Source organism: Podarcis liolepis (genome assembly GCF_965112155.1).
Source record: "Podarcis liolepis genome assembly, chromosome: 12".
Taxonomy (NCBI): domain Eukaryota; kingdom Metazoa; phylum Chordata; class Lepidosauria; order Squamata; family Lacertidae; genus Podarcis; species Podarcis liolepis.
The window spans coordinates 32,144,008-32,163,108 of NC_139563.1; the positions used below are offsets into that span (position 1 = coordinate 32,144,008).

At 41.9% G+C, this 19,101-nt stretch overlaps 1 protein-coding gene across 6 annotated transcripts in view; it reads right to left on the minus strand.

The window, feature by feature from the left end:
- The window catches only part of DGKB (diacylglycerol kinase beta), a 255,173-nt gene that overhangs the window by 212,585 nt on the left and 23,487 nt on the right, over positions 1-19,101 (minus strand). The window contains exon 2 of one of the 6 annotated variants that reach the window (XM_083468106.1): positions 13,494-13,579. The exons of the other annotated variants lie outside the window; for them this stretch is intronic. The gene's annotated coding sequence lies outside the window, so the exon portion shown is untranslated. The remainder of the gene's footprint in view (positions 1-13,493; positions 13,580-19,101) is intronic. 6 annotated transcript variants of the gene reach the window in all.

Sequence of the window (19,101 nt, forward strand, 5' to 3'; positions counted from 1 at the left end):
TCCCCCTTCTAAAGCATGATGTTGCATGTCATCCATTGCAGGACTGGAGACAAGGGACAGAGTATGAGTGAAGTTTTTGGGAGGACTCTTGAGCCTTTGCAAAAGTCACATAATAGGCAGAAATTCAATTTGTCGTGTTTTCTGTCCCATAGAGGTGCATTTTTAAGGAAGTTCCACAAGCTTGATTTCTGTCAGCCATGCTGCTGTTACAAAGGCACAAGAGCTCTGTCATCAAAACAAAGAAAGTTAGTTTACTGAAGAGCATCTGGTAACCGTCGTAGGGAATCCACGGCTATGGCTATAGTCCCATGCATACTAGCATATAATACTAGTGTTCAGTAGTCTAGGTCAACCTTTTTCAAACCCAAGACCCACTTTTAACCCAAACATGCATTTAGGGACCTATATATTAATCTTTCATCATATATTTGCATGATGGTAGTCCTTTTGCTGAAACTCACAGTGGTCTAGTTGTCTCCCAAAAGTGGATGTAGGCATCTTATTACTTTCTGGATTTATCCTTCACTTTTCAAATAGAACATTGTGCAAGGTAGCATACAAAACATAGAACTTGAAAGGTTACAATAGAAAACTGCACATACAAACTATATAACTAGCACTGAAAACAAGCCACAAAAATGTCAGCAAGGTAAGAATTACCGTCCTTCTAGCAATGAACTTGTGTGGTCCCTTGCCTATCATTTTGCTGGTGAAACAGGGCCACCTAATCATAAGGTCATGGTTTCTGCGCACTCGAGGGACTAAGCTACACAAAAGGACATTAGCCTGCAAATTGCTATAATTTTTTCAAATGACTCGACAAGCTCACTCGCTTCAAGTACCTGTGGAATGATGAGTGCATATTGTGGGTTGGTGGAAAGAGAACAAGCCAGCCCGCTTGCAGCTGTAGCCACGATCTGGAGAGCGATGTGCAACATGAGTTTATGAACAACACTGCTTGCTGCCCTGCACTTCTTTCAAGAGGAAAGAAATTAAAAAGGATACTCTCTCTCCCCTTTCTCCCTCTCCAGAAAACTCCCTAACCAGTTTCAAGAGTAGCAGCTAGCCTCAAACCTAAGCTCTTTAGATACAACACTGGGGAGGTTTCAGGAGGTGCAGCAAGAATAAACTTAACCCTTTCCCCGCTACAAAATTCCTGGGCTGGCTGGAGTCCTTAATAGAAATGGACCTGGTGATTCACTGCAATGCTTTATTGCTGGTCTCCATCTGTATTTACTTAAAGTTGGCACTAATACTAACTCAAAGCAGTCGGCTGGGCAGAGCATGATGGGGAGGCACTGCTCACCTGACTTTCTAGTGTAGAGGTCACTGCCAGCAGCCAAGGGGGAGAGGGGTAGGGAGGTCAGTGTGGGACAGACATAGTGGTGGAGTCAATCCAACACACCTGGATAGCTCGGTTGGTTAGAGCATGGTGCTGATAATGTCAAGAAGAAGAAGAAGAGTCTGGATTTGATATCCCACTTTATCACTACCCTAAGGAGTCTCAAAGCGGCTAACATTCTCCTTTCCCTTCCTCCCCCACAACAAACACTCTGTGAGGTGAGTGGGGCTGAGAGACTTCAGAGAAGTGTGACTGGCCCAAGGTCACCCAGAAGCTGCATGTGGAGGAGTAGGGACGCGAATCCAGTTCACCAGATTACGAGACTACTGCTCTTAACCACTACACCACACTGGCTCAGTCAAGGTTGCAGGTTCAATCCCCATATGGGACAACTGCATATTCCTGCATTACATAGGATTGGACTAGATGATCCTTAGGATCCTTTCAAACCCTAGCATTCTATTATCATCACACTATGGCTACCTCTCTGCAGCCTTATCCCCCTCTGCTACCACCAGCAACCTCCACAATGGGAAGGCAAGGTGCGCACTGAACATAACTATGCTGACAGAATGTTCTCCTATGCCAGGCATGTACACAACAAGGAGACATATTGTACTGACTGTACAAAGCTAGTAGCACAAAGATAGCACCCTTGGGAAGCTGTAGACTCAACTCTTACTGGTGCCCCAAACCTCTTCTCCTCTGATTACAGCAAGCTATAAAAAAGGGGAAAGAAAGATCTACAGTCAGTGCAGCTCATTCTGCCATTCGTCTACAGTTAAAATTTGAGGATGTTCTCTGGTTAATTAATATGTCAAAGGAGGAAAAGTTCACAATGGAACTTTCAATAAAATCATGGAGGCTTCATTTCAGGTTACGGTGAATTATTTTTCTGAAAACCAGCTTATTTTTAAATAGATGTCCCATGTAATTTATTGTTGTCTTAACACTTAATGCTATTAAAGCTACTACTGGGATTGCTAATTATATTACATTCCAGAGCTTTAATGTCAGCGTGCAGAGTTCAGTGACAGCCTGCTTCAGCAATTTAATAAAAGAGATTTCATTTGAACAAATCAGCATCAACATTCACATCAACAGCTGATCAAGAAGCTATTGTAAGCTCAGAGAAAGAAAAAGGAATAGAACAGACGCTCTTGTCTGGTAAAATGATGATGCTGTGTGTAAACCAGTCATCACTTTTAGTCATCACTGACCATAGACATATTTAGACATAAATGATTTACACATATCACTGACCATAAAGCATGTTATTAGCCAAATTAGTCTGTGAACATGCTGCGTGGTTGTGCACCCCTCTCAATCCCTCCTCACTTTGTTTCTCCCCTCCTTGAGCAAGAAAACAAACCACTGAGCAGCTGACTTTGTATTACCTTAAATTTGGCTTCTCAATCAAAGTTCGTTGGGTGGGAAGAAGGACCACAGGTGTGTGTTAGGACATCACCGTAAACCAGCCACTATATAATTTGTTTTCCTGCTCAAGGAAGGAAGCAGCACAGCAGGGAGTATTCAAGCTACATGTACTACTTTGTCTAACTATGGTTTATAGCCAGCAATGTGTCCAAACAAGGCCAGTTCTTGGGTCAATGATGTAGAGAACAATAGAACCATTAGAAGCTTAAATGATAAATCTGGCAAATTAACTGCAAAGGAGAAAAGGTCTTAGAACGTTGGAAGAACATTATATGACTAAGAGATTCCAACATGAAGCAGGAAGAAAGGAAGGAAGGAAGGAAGGAAGGAAGGAAGGAAGGAAAGCAATACTTTTGACAGATTTCTGGTAGGAATGGAGAGAGGTGAAAAAATATTGAAAACTCTTCCACACCTGCAAAAGTTTATCAGGAGTCAACTCAACAAACATAAAACTCCTTTCAGATGTTTTGCATGGAGTGAATGCACAATCCTAATACCGCCTGACAGCCACGCATTTATTTTATCATCTGAAAAGAGCTCCCAGTGTTTAAGAAAGCTGATCCACTAGAGTACAGGAAGACTCAATAAGAGCTTTGGGTTGAAGTCAACCCCACTGAAAGCAATGGGATTTTACTCACCTATTTCAATGAATATATGCTTGAGTATGATTAAGTTGGGATCCAACCACTAGTATATTTTCCTTAGTTTAAAAAGACCATACTGTAATTAATATCATGTTTTAAACACTGCAGTGAATATTTCAATTCATGTTTCACATTTTTGGTCTTTCTCTCTAAAAAACAACGCGCCCATGCTAATTATTTTAAAAATGCTTAAAATGTGCTAGTTAAAATTCTGGACACACAAAAGCTCCTTCCTTTTCCAGTTGGGAGCGCCTTTTGGGTGACAAAGCTAAATCGAATTATCTTTCAGACTTGATATTACTTTGAGTCATACAAGTGAATACTTAATTCAAGAGCTTTCTAAAAAAATCTCAAGGACCTTGTTTTCAGAATTCTAAATGCTTTATTGTAATTCGAAAGAATGTCTGATTTAAACTATAAAGCAGCAAAAAGTCTTCCATTGTAATCTGTATACGTGCCCCTGCATAATAATGAAAACATATTCTGTATCTTTTTAATTCTGCTATTGTAAGAAAAATGTTTTCTCTCAGATACGATCTCTCTTCTCGGATCCACTCATTATACATAACATTTATAAATGGAACAATAATATACTTCAGATACTGGCTGTAACTTTTAGTTTATCTATTGTAAGAGAAAATGCCACTGAAAAGAATAGACAGAACAGACTGAAGACAGAAAAGGTGAAATAGGGATATGTACCACTGCTCGTCACTTCCAGCAAACACAGACTAGAGACCCTAGTGGATTTGGGGTTCCCAATGTTTGGAATGGGAAGCACAGTGCAATGTGTGCTTCCAGGGACCTTTCCCTTCCTTAACCAGCAATAAGACAAGCTGCCTTTACACTGGCACTTCTGCTTGGATTGATGACAGCTTGTTTGTTTGGGATCCCCTTTCCTTCTTTCATATGGGCCATAACAAGCTCTAACCCTGCACATTACATACCGTTTCCTCAAACTCTTACTGTAATGCACTGTGCATGGGACCAGCTTCTGAAGATCCTGTGGAAACTCCAGTTGGTAGAAATCAGAAACAAAGATGTTGCTGGGCACTCACCCATGGGATCGTATGGAATCAGAGTCGAAGAACCTCAGGCCTGAGGCCCAAATTTGCCCCCCCCCTAGCCCTTTATTTGGCATTTGGAATTCTTCCAATGCAATTCTTCCCCAGGTCACCCCCCTCACTGGCTCTGCTTCACACACCTGTTTTTTGTGTGGTTTTTTTTTTGCCTAGTTGGAACGTGTCATTGAACTCCGACAAAATCTCTTGCTCAATTTACATTCATTGTTCTTTCTATCCACTGGCCTCACCCACTAATGCCATGTGGCCCCCATAAAGTTGGCCAGAAGGGAATGTGGCCCTCAAACAGAAACAAATTCTCCATCACTGCCTCAAAGCATGTGCACTTCTGGAAGAATAAAGGGATCTCTATGAAAGGACTTGCTTTCACTATGCAATGCACATGGGATGGGGGGGTGTCTTAGCCTAACATAAAGAACCATTTGTTGAAGAACACGTGTTCTTGTGTGTGTGTGTGTGTGTGTGTGTGTGTGTGTTCTGGAAGGGGGAATGGGAATTAATCAACTGTTGCTCCTAGCATCATAGGTCTGTTTATTATTCTTCCGCAAGATTACTTAGACACTAATTAATCTTGTAGAATTATAATAAACAAGCTTCAAGTGCTGAGGGCAACAGCGTAAGGCCCTCAGCTGAAAACAAATAGAGTGGTGAAAGGAGGACAAAAAGTATCTGCAAGTTATCAGTTCAGACCTCAGTCAATTGTCTGGATGGAGAGTAAAGAGGGAGAAAAAGATAAAGAGTAGTGGGTGGCCATCACAGGCATAAGGCCCCCCAACAATTACAACAGGGGAAAACCCTAACATTCACTATTTATTATTTATGTGGGACATTATTGCAGTCAAACCAACCATTCATGTTTTGCTAGATAGGCACATGAAAGGGCGAGGCACTCACAGCTTTCCTATAAAATTTGCTCGAGAGAACTCTGAGATCACTTCCTTTGTTTGTGCTGACAGGAAGCTGTAACACTACAGCAGGGCCTGGGCACCTCTCTTTTTCTTCACCATGCATTGAAGCTGACCACACATGCATGTCTGAGCTCTGCACCATTTTGAACTTAGATTCTGTACTTTTCTAACTTAGATATTAGTTATAAACCTGCCTTGATTTTGCTACTGCAACTGCTGCTTTACATTTTATGTAAGTAAATACCACTTTTACTTCTTCACAAAATGATGAGTGTGTGGCTGTTGTTTTTAAGGGGAAAAAAAGGGGTAATACCAGGAGAAATCCAGTCTGCCTTAAAGCATCATGGATTATTGTTTCTAGAAGGTTAAATCAACATTGCCTTAGCTTCCAAGTTTAAAGCTGCAATAATAATAATAATAATTTATTTCTACCCCGCCTCTCTGGGTGGGTTTCTCCAGCCACTCTGGGCAGCTTTCAGCAGAATATAAAAAAACAGAATAAAACTTCAAACATTAAAAACTTCCCTAAACAGGGCTGCCTTCAGATGTCTTCTAAAAGTCGGATAGTTGTTTATTCCCTTGACATCTGATGGGAAGGCGTTCCACAGAGAGGGCGCCGCTACCGAGAAGGCCCTCTGCCTGGTTCCCTGTAACCTCACTTCTCGCAGTGAGGGAACTACCAGAAGGCCTTTGACACTGGACCTCAGTGTCTGGCCTGAACGATGGGGGTGGAGACACTCCATGTGAGCAAGGAAACTATTCCTAAAAATTATTTATTGAATTTGTACCCTGCCCTTCCTCCCAATGGATTCCAAACACATAATTATTATTTTAAAAAAACCTAAAATAGTGAAAAACATTCTTAAGCCACTGGTCTCAAAGCTGCCAGAGTTGATTTAGATACAGAGATGGTGTTGCGCAGTGGCTAAGAGAATGAGCAGCAATCCAAAGATGGCTGGTTCAAATGTCAGCTCAGTCATATAACACACCAGGAGGTCTTAAAGAAGTCACTGTCTCTTAGCCAGGAACCTAGAATGTGGGGATAACAGTAAGGGCCAACTTTACAGGGCTGTGATCACACAACAATGCTACAAAGAATGTTACAGCGTTGCAAGTAGATTTACAACACAATCCTATGCATGTCAAAAGAAAGTCCTGCTGAATCCAATAGAGCTTACTCTCAGGTATGGGGGTACAGGATTGCAACCTTAGTGGCACCAATGCTTAGGGATAGGGATGCACAACCTTAACTTGAACTGAAACAACACTTAAAAGCAAAGGAAAAACACAAGCCAATAAGGGAATCTTCAGTTGGTTTGCTTTAACTGTTCAAGATCACATTTGGAAGAGACTACCCAGCAGATCAGAATAGCTACAGATTCTGGCAATTCTCTTTCACCTCCCCTATGCTTCAGCTTTGCTTTTATTACAAATTATGTTAATGCTCTTTACAGTTTGAATGCTGGTAGCTGACTGGTTCACAGAAGAATAAAAAGGGTTAGGGGAAAACAGGGCATCAAGGGCTTAGATCTCCCAAGTGTGTGTGCATCTTCATATTACACACATAAAAATATGCATTGTATGAAATATCAGTTGACATAAAAAAAATGTTTGTTTTTATTCTGCTTTTTCAGTTGGAAAACATTGAAAATGAAACGTCCAATACTGGGATGCTCCGAATAAAGGTCTTCAGCTTTATTAGCTGTGAACACACTTCTTTGTATAAGCCTACAGCTTCATTAGTCATGCAGTAGGTGGGAAATTTTATGCTTATGCCTTTAGAAAGAAAGAAAAAGATTCAATGCAGTATACTGTTATAGCTGCTGGGAGCGGTTTTGTAACTTTACAGCACAGAGAACAGCACTGGTTGCTACACTTAACCACCCATCAGTACAAAACCAATCCCCCTTCCTCATTAGCACTTCCAGCGTCAATTATCTGTTCCCAGTGGCATTTTTAAACTGAGTAACTGGACAGCCCTAAGCGGGGCTAGGGAGGAGCGGAGGGGTAGACCCACTGCCAAATATTAAGCTTTGCTCACATCAGCCAGAGCAGATGATGGGTGGGATAGCAGTCATTTTGCTAGCTTTGGGTATGCTAGTGCCAGGCTAGCAAGCCAAGGAGTCCAAGGATCAGGTCTGTTGGGGTTTGGATAAAGCAGATCCAAAACAACCAGTGTCCTATCCTCATCCCCAAAGCACCTTGTAGCTTTAATTAGTTACCTGAACTGATTATGGCCCGTGGTATCTTCCCACCCACCTGGTTACAGCTGAAGCCTTCACCCTGGTGAAGCCCCTCACAATCCCTTTTCCCTTTGTGTCATGCCTTTTAGACTGTAAACATTAGACTGTCTTTAGTATTAGTTGTTGTAAGTTGCCCTGGGAGCCTTTTGCAGCCGAAGAGCGCGATGAAAATCCTTTAAATGAACTAAATAAATAGATAGATCCCCCTCCTAATATCTGTACTACCTATTTGCCTGCAACACCTGCCAACTTACTGCAACAACAGCATATATCATTTTCCAACTCGCATTGCTACAGCTATTGATATTTCAGTGATGACTTATTTAATTTTCGGCACAGCCTGGGCGTGTTAAAAAGGCATGAAGCCCGGCCTCCACTTATCAGTTTTTTTCAGGCATCTACTCCATTAGAACAAAGGCAAGTCAATGAGAAAATGGTAAACAGCCAGATAAGACGCACAGCGCAGATGCAGCAGCGCCATGAATCATTTTCATTTGCCCAAGAAATTATGAGGTTCATCGCACACCATAGGAAAACATTTTTCCCCTATTGTGCTTTCTAGGAATGAATCAAAACAGTTTACTGGCAGCCTAATCCTAAAAACATTGGACTAGATCCAGAGAACTGTATGACTAGTTGCATTTGCCCAAGAGAGATTTGGATTTCTTTTTCTTGAATGAGAGTCTGACCAGCAGCAAACCTCACCTGAAACTTCAAAAGCAGGTTGTGATACAGCACAGGAGTCTATGAATGCGAAGGTTAGAAAGAAGAAGAAAAAGCCCACTGGGCATACCAGGTCTTGGGTGCTCCTAAAGGAGCTCTTTAGATCCTGGCCATTGGAAACACTCCAACCAAAGGCGAGCATATTTAACACCATTTGAATTCAGGAAGGGAATTGTAGCGCATGCTCTTTCATTGCAGACATGGGATTTTAGACTACTTAATTTAATTCAAGGCAAAATTATGTTGATGTGTTTAAAGTATTCTATATAAAAAAAGTATATGTCCAAACTTCAACCCTGAAAATTATAATTACTTGTGGCTAAGAAACAAAAAGTCCACTCAGGTTCCAAACAAAAATTGCCAGGCTTCAATTTATAGTTTTGCTTGATTAAAGACATGCCCTTTTTTAATTGTCAAAAAATAAATGACTGCATTAGCTCCTTCAAAATTTATATAGATCTTATGAAACAGTTCAGCTTCAGTCCCTAAGAAACAAAGTAGATATAATTTTTTCTGGAAGTTGTAGATTTTATTCATGGATTACAGCCCAACCCTAGTTGACATTAATCTAATAAGCAATAAACACTGCACTCCTCATGAAAATATTTAACAGCTTATATTACTTCAAACTTCATTACATATGCAGCTGCGCTATAAATACAGGAAAAAAGTTATTCAGAAGTTAAATAATGGCATAAAAATATTTTTACAATGATTTCAGTAGGAAACTGGGGTTTATGCAATACTATAGTTTTACAATGCTTTCCATTTCTAAAGGAATCTTACAGGTTATTATGCTGTAAGTATTAAACCAGCTAAATAAAATTCTGCTACAGTTCTGATAATACGCAATGGCCAGGATCCAAGAGATGTGTTTGAATGTGCCAAGCATAATTTCTGATTTTCTCTTCTTTTGGAACAACAGGCTCCTAGGCCATAACTAAAATTGCTTTTGAAAACTTCATTAGTGTCAATCAAAGTTTTCCATGCAACATGGGGGATTGCTCTTTGAAAACACAAGTCCAAAGTTCACTTGGGCATATAGAAAGAATCAGTGTTCTTTGTAATCAAATCCATCTCTGCCATGAGTCACTTATATGACAATCAGTTTCCAGAAATTCGAAGAGTATATCCATAATGTGTCTATGAAATGGCATTCTGAATAACATGGATGTGACTCATTCCGTACCGTACAATACGCTTCCACCATGATAAATAGTGAACAATCTCTTAGTCTTGCACAAAGATAACAAATGTGATATCCTGCAGATGGTGTAAATTGCAGCATCCACAATCCCTGGTTTTACATCCTGGGGATGACAGGAACTGTAGATCATGAGACTCTTAATCTCAGGGTTCTGGGTTTAAGCCCCACATAGGGTGAAAGATTCCTGCACTGCAGAGGGTGGAGTAGATGACTCTTGTCATCCCTTCCAACTCTACAGTCTGTGATTCTGTGAGCATTTGGAGGATACCATGTGTTGACTGCCCCTGGATTCTCACATTACATCTGCATCAAAACTAACAATTTTTAACAGTCATCAAGGTGTGCAAACCATGGTTAAGATCAGGCATAGGCAAAGTCGGCCCTCCAGCTGTTTGGGGACTACAATTCCCATCATCCCTGACCACTGGTCCTGTTAGCTAGGGATGATGGGAGTTGTTGTCCCAAAACAGCTGGAGGGCCGAGTCTGCCTATGCCTAGTTAAGATGTTTAGCATTAACCATATTTAGGACTGGTGCAGATACAAAATCTGGGACAAAACCAGAGACCTTATTTTCAAAGCAAGCAAGAGGGAATTCCAAGAGTGCCCCTGCCAGGTGAAGTGTGAGAAATGGCAACTAGGGAGGCAGCCCTTTGAATGGTGGCTACAAAATGCCCTCTCCAGAGAGACTTATCTGGAGCCTACCTTGATGTCATTTCAACTCCAGGCAAATATCTCCCCACCACCACTTTGAGTCTTTTAACCTGTTCCTGCATTATATTTGTTTCCCCTGGGCTATGGGCTTGTTTTAAAAAACAACACCACACACAACTGTTTTTACTTCTTGTATGGTCATTTGAATTACAATTAATTTGCTTTCACTTTTGCTGCAAGCCCACCATGACAGCAGTTACAGAACAGCATATGCAAGAGAGACTGTGTACTGTTCCATTGGCACATATATCTGAAGATTACAGCCACAGTCACTAGGTCAGGACCTACTAGATGCAATGACTAATACCTCAAAGTTACCCAGATATATCCTTTCTTAATTCTACATGGTCACTGTTTTCTCAGGGCCAATTTGGCAGAGTGGGGCATCTGCCTCAGCTAGTGGGCTCTGGGAGGGAAGAGGACAGCAGAGGAACACCCAGCTGTTCTTTCTGAATCCCCCAGTTGTTTTCCTCTCTTGGAGATGTGTATGCCACATAACCTGCCTCTAATACTCACTCCATACATTTAAACAGTGCTATTTTTCTAGAAAGGGACGCGGGTGGTGCTGTGGGTTAAACCACAGAGCCTAGGACTTGTCAATCAGAAGGTCGGCAGTTCGAATCCCCGCAACGGGGTGAGCTCCCATTGCTCGGTCCCTGCTCCTGCCAACCTAGCAGTTCGAAAGCACATCAAAGTGCAAGTACATAAATAGGTACCGCGCCGGCGGGAAGGTAAACGGCGTTTCCGTGCGCTGCTCTGGTTCGCCAGAAGCGGCTTAGTCATTCTGGCCACATGATCTGGAAGCTGTACGCCAGCTCACTCGGCCAATAAAGTGAGATGAGCGCCGCAACCCCAGAGTCGGTCATGACTGGACCTAATGGTCAGGGGTCCCTTTACCTTATTTTTCTAGAAAAAGAGGTACCGGAACTCACCATGAACGCCTCCCTTGTTCCCTTATACAGGCAATGGCAGCCACATGAGAGGCGCCGAAACAGAGCTCCGGCAAGTTCTGGCTGGGAAAAAAGCCCCACATTTTAAGCATATTTGAACCACACTGCTTCTCACAATGAACCTTGGGGACTGCATTTTGTTAAAGGTCACTGGGAATTGTAGCTCTACAAGGGGAAAACTACAATTCCCGAGATTCTTTGATAGGAGGGAAACATGTGCTTTACATGTGTGTTGTGGCTTGCATGACTCAGGTGCAATAATGGTTGCTCTCCCATCACCAGCTGTGAAGTAAAGTTCACAGCCATTCCAGTCAGCTTCTGTATGTGGCAAATGGGGCAGCAGACATCTTTTGTCCTTTCCTTCAGAATGTCTTGCAACTTTTTAGCAGAATGTCTTAGATGGGCCCTGCCTCTCTTCCATCAAACAAGTCAAGGAGGTGGATGCTTTCTGTTCAGCTGCATAGAACAGTTTTAACAGAAGCTTTGCAGGACTGCAGGATTGGTGTAGGTGTATGGTTTGACTAAAAAGGCAAGCTAGGTACCTAACTAAAATTCATCAACCATAAGATATTGGCAGCAACAGTACATGCAGCATATATTTGGGGAACTCATCTATCTTGCAGGGTGGGGTGGGGAATGCAAAAATAAGAACTCTCTCTTAATCCCCGAGTTTCATTCCTTTTACATGGACTATCCTATCACAGTTATGCAACAACCCCTTGTCAAAACAAATGTAGAACATGTAAAAATGCAGTCACTGTTAATAGCTGGTTCTAATTTAAAACTTTAATCGCTTGTTAAGTGTCTAAACTTTGAATATAGAAAAGATAACAATTCCCAAGGATGCATACTGCTATTATATCCTGGTTATATTTAACATTTTTCATTTATATGTCCATTTTGTATGTGACCATCAGGAATATTTTAGTCTAAAAGAATTATCACTGCAATTTTAAGAGCCACAAAATTCTGTTTGGAGAGCTTTCAGATTTTCTTCCTGTGTTGTCAATGACAAAAAGCATGCCTGTGACCTTATGTTCATCCACGCTGAAGAAAGAATTCAATCTTGTGCATTTCAAATGCTGGATCATCCGTCAAGTTTATTTTTCTCATCACAGAGACAAGAAAAGCTCACCAAACGGTAATGGTATCTTGAGCAATATTAACCAAGAAAGAAATTCATACGGATCCATCATGATAATTTCAAGTGATGCCTTAGTAGCTTCTGCAAGACCAATATGAGATTTTGTGCTTCGAGCCTTTGGTGCAATATGGAACATTTAATGATGGACAGTTAAAATGTCACAAAGCAAAACAAACTGATGAGGGCTTCAGTCCTATATCCACTGAATTCAATGGGACTTACTTCAGTCCAGACACTATGGGACTGTGATTTAAGGTGGGGCGATACTCACTTGCTCTAAAACATATCTAAAAAGGCATGGCTCAATTAAGAGAGGGTAAAGGCAAACATCCACGGGACGCGGGTAGAGCTGTGGGTTAAACCACAGAGCCTAGGACTTGAAGGAGCCTGATCAGAAGGTCGGTGGTTCAAATCCCCGCGACGGGGTGAGCTCCCATTGCTTGGTCCCTGCTCCTGCCAACCTAGCAGTTCGAAAGCACATCTAAGTGCAAGTAGATAAATAGGTACCACTCCGGCGGGAAGGTAAATGGCGTTTCCATGCGCTGCTGTGGTTCGCCAGAAGCGGCTTAGTCATGCTGGCCACATGACCCGGAAGCTGTACCCGGAAGCTCCCTCGGCCAATAAAGCGAGATGAGCGCCGCAACCCCAGAGTCGGCCACGACTGGACCTAATGGTCAGGGGTCCCTTTACCTTTACCTAAAGGCAAACATCACTCATTTCAGACTTAAGCACAACTAACTTTGTCTGTATTGGGGGCATGAACATGTGTTTGCCAAAGATCTGTTTGCCAAAGATATGTAAACTTTCACTTTTTTTTATTCTTTGAAATTAAAGCGTTTTAAGTGCTAGCCCTATTGTGTCTAAATTGTGCTGCAGAGTCTGCTTCATCACAATTCAAGACAAATGCCACTTGAAAAGTCCTGTATATAATAGAAACAAGCTCGCTTATGACATTGACCCCATGTCAGCTTAGAAATTTTCTTTTCCTCCCAATTAAAATTTTTCCTTCATACCCCAAATGAGAATCCTTCTCTAACATGCTGTTTTGTATGAACAGGCAGCTTATATTTTGCACATGCACTCAAACAGGTAATCCCTCACCTTCAATGCAAACTGCAGTACGCTCTCCAGGAGAAGTTCCAACATGCAACTGTTAAGATCATAGACTGTATTCCAGCTCTTATGCACTAGGCGTAGAAGAAAATTGACTAGGATTAGTCACTTTCTACTGCATTAAACTATTCATGTGATATACAATAAAGGATCAGGAGAGCACCTTGACTATTTCCCCATGGCAACCATTTCTTTGCAAAAATAAGAACTGTAGTAGAGTATTTTACTCTCAGATAAAACAGGAGAGATGATTGGGGAATGGTAATTTTACACGGGGGTGGAGTTGACTGCTCAAGGAACCTTAAGAAGAAAGCTAACCCAGAGAATTTGGGAGAAAAGTGGTCTTCCATCCTCTCCTTCTGCCAGGAAACTCAACTGTGTAGACAGTTTAGGAATGGACAGTATATGTGTTTTCATTTCGCATGGTTTTACCCATAAGTATTTGCTTTCTGATTTTAAAAATACATATACATATGTAATACAAAATAAATATGTACTTACTTAAATATATGTTTTTTTCTCTCAAATTACATATTTATATGCTTATTTTCCTAGTTCTGCTGGATCTCTCAGCAGCCTTTGACACCATCGACCATAACATCCTTCTGGACCGTCTAGAGGGGCTGGGAGCTGGGGGCACTGTCATACAGTGGTTCCGCTCCTTCCTCCTGGGCCGTGTCCAGAAAGTGGTGGTGGGGGATGAGTGTTCAGACCCCTGGACTCTCACTTGTGGGGTGCCTCAGGGTTCTGTCCTCTCCCCCATGCTTTTTAATATCTATATGAAGCCGCTGGGAGAGATCATCAGGGGGTTTGGACTGGGTGTTCATCAGTATGCAGATGACACCCAGCTCTACCTCTCCTTTAAATCAGAACCAGTGAAGGCGGTGAAGGTCCTGTGTGAGTGCCTGGAGGCGGTTGGAGGATGGATGCCGGCTAACAGATTGAGGTTGAATCCTGACAAGACAGAAGTACTGTTTTTGGGGGACAGGGAGCGGGTTGGTGTGGGGGATTCCTTGGTCTTGAATGGGGTAACTGTGCCCCTGAAGGAACAGGTGTGCAGCCTGGGAGTCATTTTGGAGGCGCAGGTTAACTCTGTGTCCAGGGCAGCTGTCTACCAGCTCCACCTGGTACGCAGGCTAAGACCCTACCTGCCTGCGAACTGTCTCGCCAGAGTGGTGCATGCTCTAGTTATCTCCCGCTTGGACTACTGCAATGCACTCTACGTGGGGCTACCTTTGAAGGTGACCCGGAAACTGCAATTAATCCAGAATGCGGCAGCTAGACTAGTGACTGGGAGTGGCCGCCGGGACCACATAACACCGGTTCTGAGAGATCTGCATTGGCTCCCAGTACGTTTCCGAGCACGATTCAAAGTGTTGGTGCTGACCTTTAAAGCCCTAAACGGCCTCGGTCCTGTATACCTGAAGGAGCGTCTCCACCACCATCGTTCAGCCCGGACACTGAAATCCAGCGCCGAGGGCCTTCTGGCGGTTCCCTCATTGCAAGAAGTGAGGCTACAGGGAACCAGACAGAGGGCCTTCTTGGTAGTGGCACCCGCCCTGTGGAACGCCCTCCCATCAGATGTCAAAGAGATAAATAATTACCTGACATTCAGAAGACATCTTAAGGCAGCCCTGTTCAGGGAAGTTTTTAATATGTAACGCTGTACTGTTTTTAACACTGATTGGGAGCCGCCCAGAGTGGCTGGGGAAACTCAGCCAGATGGGCGGGGTATAAATAATAAATTTATTATTATTATTATTATTATTATTATTATTTAAACTGCCAAGAACTGTCACAGCATTCAAAGAACTGCAAAATCCAGTGGACAACTAATTTGCAACCCATGCATTCGTCCAAGAAATGTGGATCAAGCCACTGTGTACAAGACTTAGGAAAGATGTAATTCCTCAAACACTTACTATGTAACAGTGATTTATGATTTATTTATACATATATTTATATACAGTGGTATCACAAATGTATCACAAAAAACTCACAAAGTAACAGACTCCAACCAGTTTTCTTCCTCTGTTGAAATAACTCTTTAAAATAGACTTTCCATAGGCAAGAAACACTTTACCTCTCTTTCTAATCAGAAAGAGAGCTCTAACTCTCTTTCAAATCGGAACCAATGAAGGTGGTGAAAGTCCTATGTGAGTGCCTGGAGGTGGTTGGAGGATGGATGGCGGCTAACAGATTGAGGTTGAATCCCGACAAGACAGAAGTACTGTTTGGGGGGACAGGGGGTGGGCGGGGGTGGGGGACTCGCTGGTCCTGAATGGGACAATTGTGCCCCTAAAGGAGCAGGTGTGCAGCCTGGGAGTCATTTTGGACTCACAGCTGTCCATGAAGGTGCAGGTCAATTCTGTGTCCAGGGCAGCTGTCTACCAGGAGCATCTCCACTCCCATCGTTCAGTCCGGACACTGAGGTCCAGCGTCGAGGGCCTTCTGATGGTTCCCTCATTGCGAGAAGCAAAGTTACAGAGAAACAGGCAGAGGGCCTTCTCAGTAGTGGCTCCCACCCTGTGGAACACCCTTCCATCAGATGTCAAAGGAATAAACAACTACCTGACATTTAGAAGACAACTGAAGGTAGCCCTGTTTAGGGAAGTTTTTTAATGACTGTTGTTTTAATGTATTTTTAATCTCCTGTTGGAAGCCACCCAGAGTGGCTGGGGAGACCCAGCCAGATGGGTGGGGTATAAGTAATAAATTATTACTATTACTATTACTATTACTATTACTATTACTATTACTATTACTGTTATTGTTATTATTATTATTTTCTGTGTGTGACTTCTATGTGGCCTGGTTGCAGTTAAATAATCATGTAGGTATTTCATATGGAATCAGCACTCCCATCCCTTGATGATGTACAACTAAAATAACAAGGATATGGGGGTGGAGGGAGTTGTGTCATTCATCACTACTGTAGTTATGTTATGGGCACTCATTGACAAACATCCTTAACTTACCTCCTTCCACACAATACCCATGATCACAAGAGATTGAACTGCCATGGGGGAAATAACTGAACCTTTTACCAGTAACAGAATACTGCTGTTTGTGTGCTCAGAAGGTAAGATATTTATAGCACAAGAGAACTGTCTTGAGGAAAGATGTTGTGGCCTCCTACAAGAATTGCACAACCAATGTGCTTAAAAATATAGTCCAGAAAGGCCTAAAAAAAAAGTGTTCAGAAGGCTTTCTGTGCCTGCCTGGGTTGTGGTGATATTGGTACAATATCACAAAATACAGGGCTAGTTAGAAGAGTATGTTTTTATGAAACATGGTGCCCTGGATCTGCATGTTTGCATCATTATTATTCATTTTTTACATGAACCACATGGCTCTCCACATGGGCCCCAGCTCATGAGCCTGTCAACAGCCTCATACATTCCACAAGGATGCCAGATGCATGACCCAGGCCACAGGGTTGATTCAGCTCTCTTTGAAACCATGTTCCATTGACTCTGCAACAGAACAAGAGAGCTATGACAAATGCATAGTATCAAAATGCTGGAAGCCAATTTTTAATAATATATTCGCAAATATATTAGGACCAGCTTTAGGGACACAGGATACATATCACGTTGGCTGCTTAGCTGTCAACATAACAGCTTTAATTATTTCAAAGTTTGCTTATGTAGTCAACATTCTGTCAGTACAGCTGTAGAAGTGAAATATTAAAACAACAGTCTGGGCTGCTGGAAACCCTGAATGAAATTTGTCACATTCACTCTTGTACATTTACAGCAAGTCACAGATTCTCCCTCCCGCAATGTAATTTGCAGTTTCTAATTTCAGCTTTAAAAAACACACATAAAAAAACCCTGCAGAAAAAGATAAAATGCAGGTCACCGTGGTTATTCTTACTTTTTCCAAGTATCTGTAGGACTTACTTCTGGGTAAATATGCACAGATTTTAAAAGCCAAAAAAAAAAAGAAAAAGAAAAAGAAAAAAGCTTGCCAATGCACAGCTACAGAACTTTCTACAAAACACTGTATAATATCCTTACATTTTGAAAACGATCTTTTTAAAAAACCAAACACTATATGAAAGCAGAGCCTCTAAACTTGTCCAAACAAAACAGGATTTTCTCTAATTAAAAATGGAAAGGGGACATTCATGTCCAGCATAATAAAGAGAGTTACAATGTGCCAACAACTGACACTGAATAGCAGCACTAATGAGAACAAACTATTAATAAGTTCCCTTTTATTCTCAATTAAATATTAAGCATCGTGTGTGTGTGTGTGTGTGTGTGTGAATAAAGTGATTACATATATATGGACCCATTACTAAAAATGCTCACATACTTTATCTTAAACCTAAGTACGCACTCCCCAAACTGAACTGCAAAATACTACTTAGAAATAAATAAATCCTGCAAAACCATTTTAGATAGATTTGCAGGACAGAGGCATTTTTATGGATTAAAAAAGCAACTCTGTTTCTCTCCTCACAAAATTGTCTGCTTGTGGAATGCCTTCATTAATTCTTTTGTTTGTACTGATCTATTAGAAACCACTCACAAAAGCCAATAATCTGAGCAATTGCCAACTTAGCAATTTATTTATTTTACAGATGCCATTTCATCTTCAGACATTATGAAATGAAAACCTAGCAACACCTTTTTCTAGCAGTATATGGTATACAGAAATACAGATACAATTTTTAAAAAGATATTTGCAGCAGCTCCTTCATTTGCGACCCTCTCAACAATTCTGACATCAGTAAAGTTTAGGCATCAGGTATAAACTTGGCATGTAAAGACCTCTGCATATTGAGGAGTTCTCATAACAGTCAAGCACTCTTGAATCAGTTCTTGAGAGCTGAATTGTGGCAAGCACAGCCCACAATGAGCAGGCCTCTCTGATCTTTTCCATTCATTTCCTCTCCCTTTCCCAATGTAAACAAACAAACAAACACCAAAAACAACAACAAAAAACCTCATAGAAACCTTACCTTGGGGAAGGAGAAATGAAAGGTGGTGGCAGACATTCCCACATATGTCTTCCTTTGCAGCCCCTTCCTTGAATGCAAATGTTACATGTGTTAGAATTCCTGCTCCATGATTGCAGTCATGGGATTGTTGACTTTCACGTGACAGTATATGTTTTGACCCTACAGAGTGGGAAGTGACGGAGACGTGGGACTATTGTTCTTTGTTCTTTCTCTTTGCTGTCTGATGCTAGAGAGAGAGGGAGCCATGTTGCAGTGCTCCGTGTGTGTTTATATGTAAATAAAGTAGATTAGCCAAAATGCTGAGTTGCTGAGGTCTGTCATGAAAAGCTGCGAAAGACTCTGCAGATCCCTAAGTGTGCCAGTGTCTGTTGGCATCGGTCGCTGTGATGTTTGGGCAGAAGAAAGCTTTTGAAGCTCCTGAACAAACGACCAGGAGGGAATGAACATGCCAGTCAGGCATGTGTCCCTGCCAGGGTCCTACTCAAGGGTAGGCTGAACTCCTGACAACGTGGACCTTCTTTTACCACCAGATTTCCTGGGATTTAATACATCCATGGGAGTACCCCACCACTGCCCTTTCTTCCTCCCTGGAGGTAAACATTTTGACATGGGGAACGGGAGAAC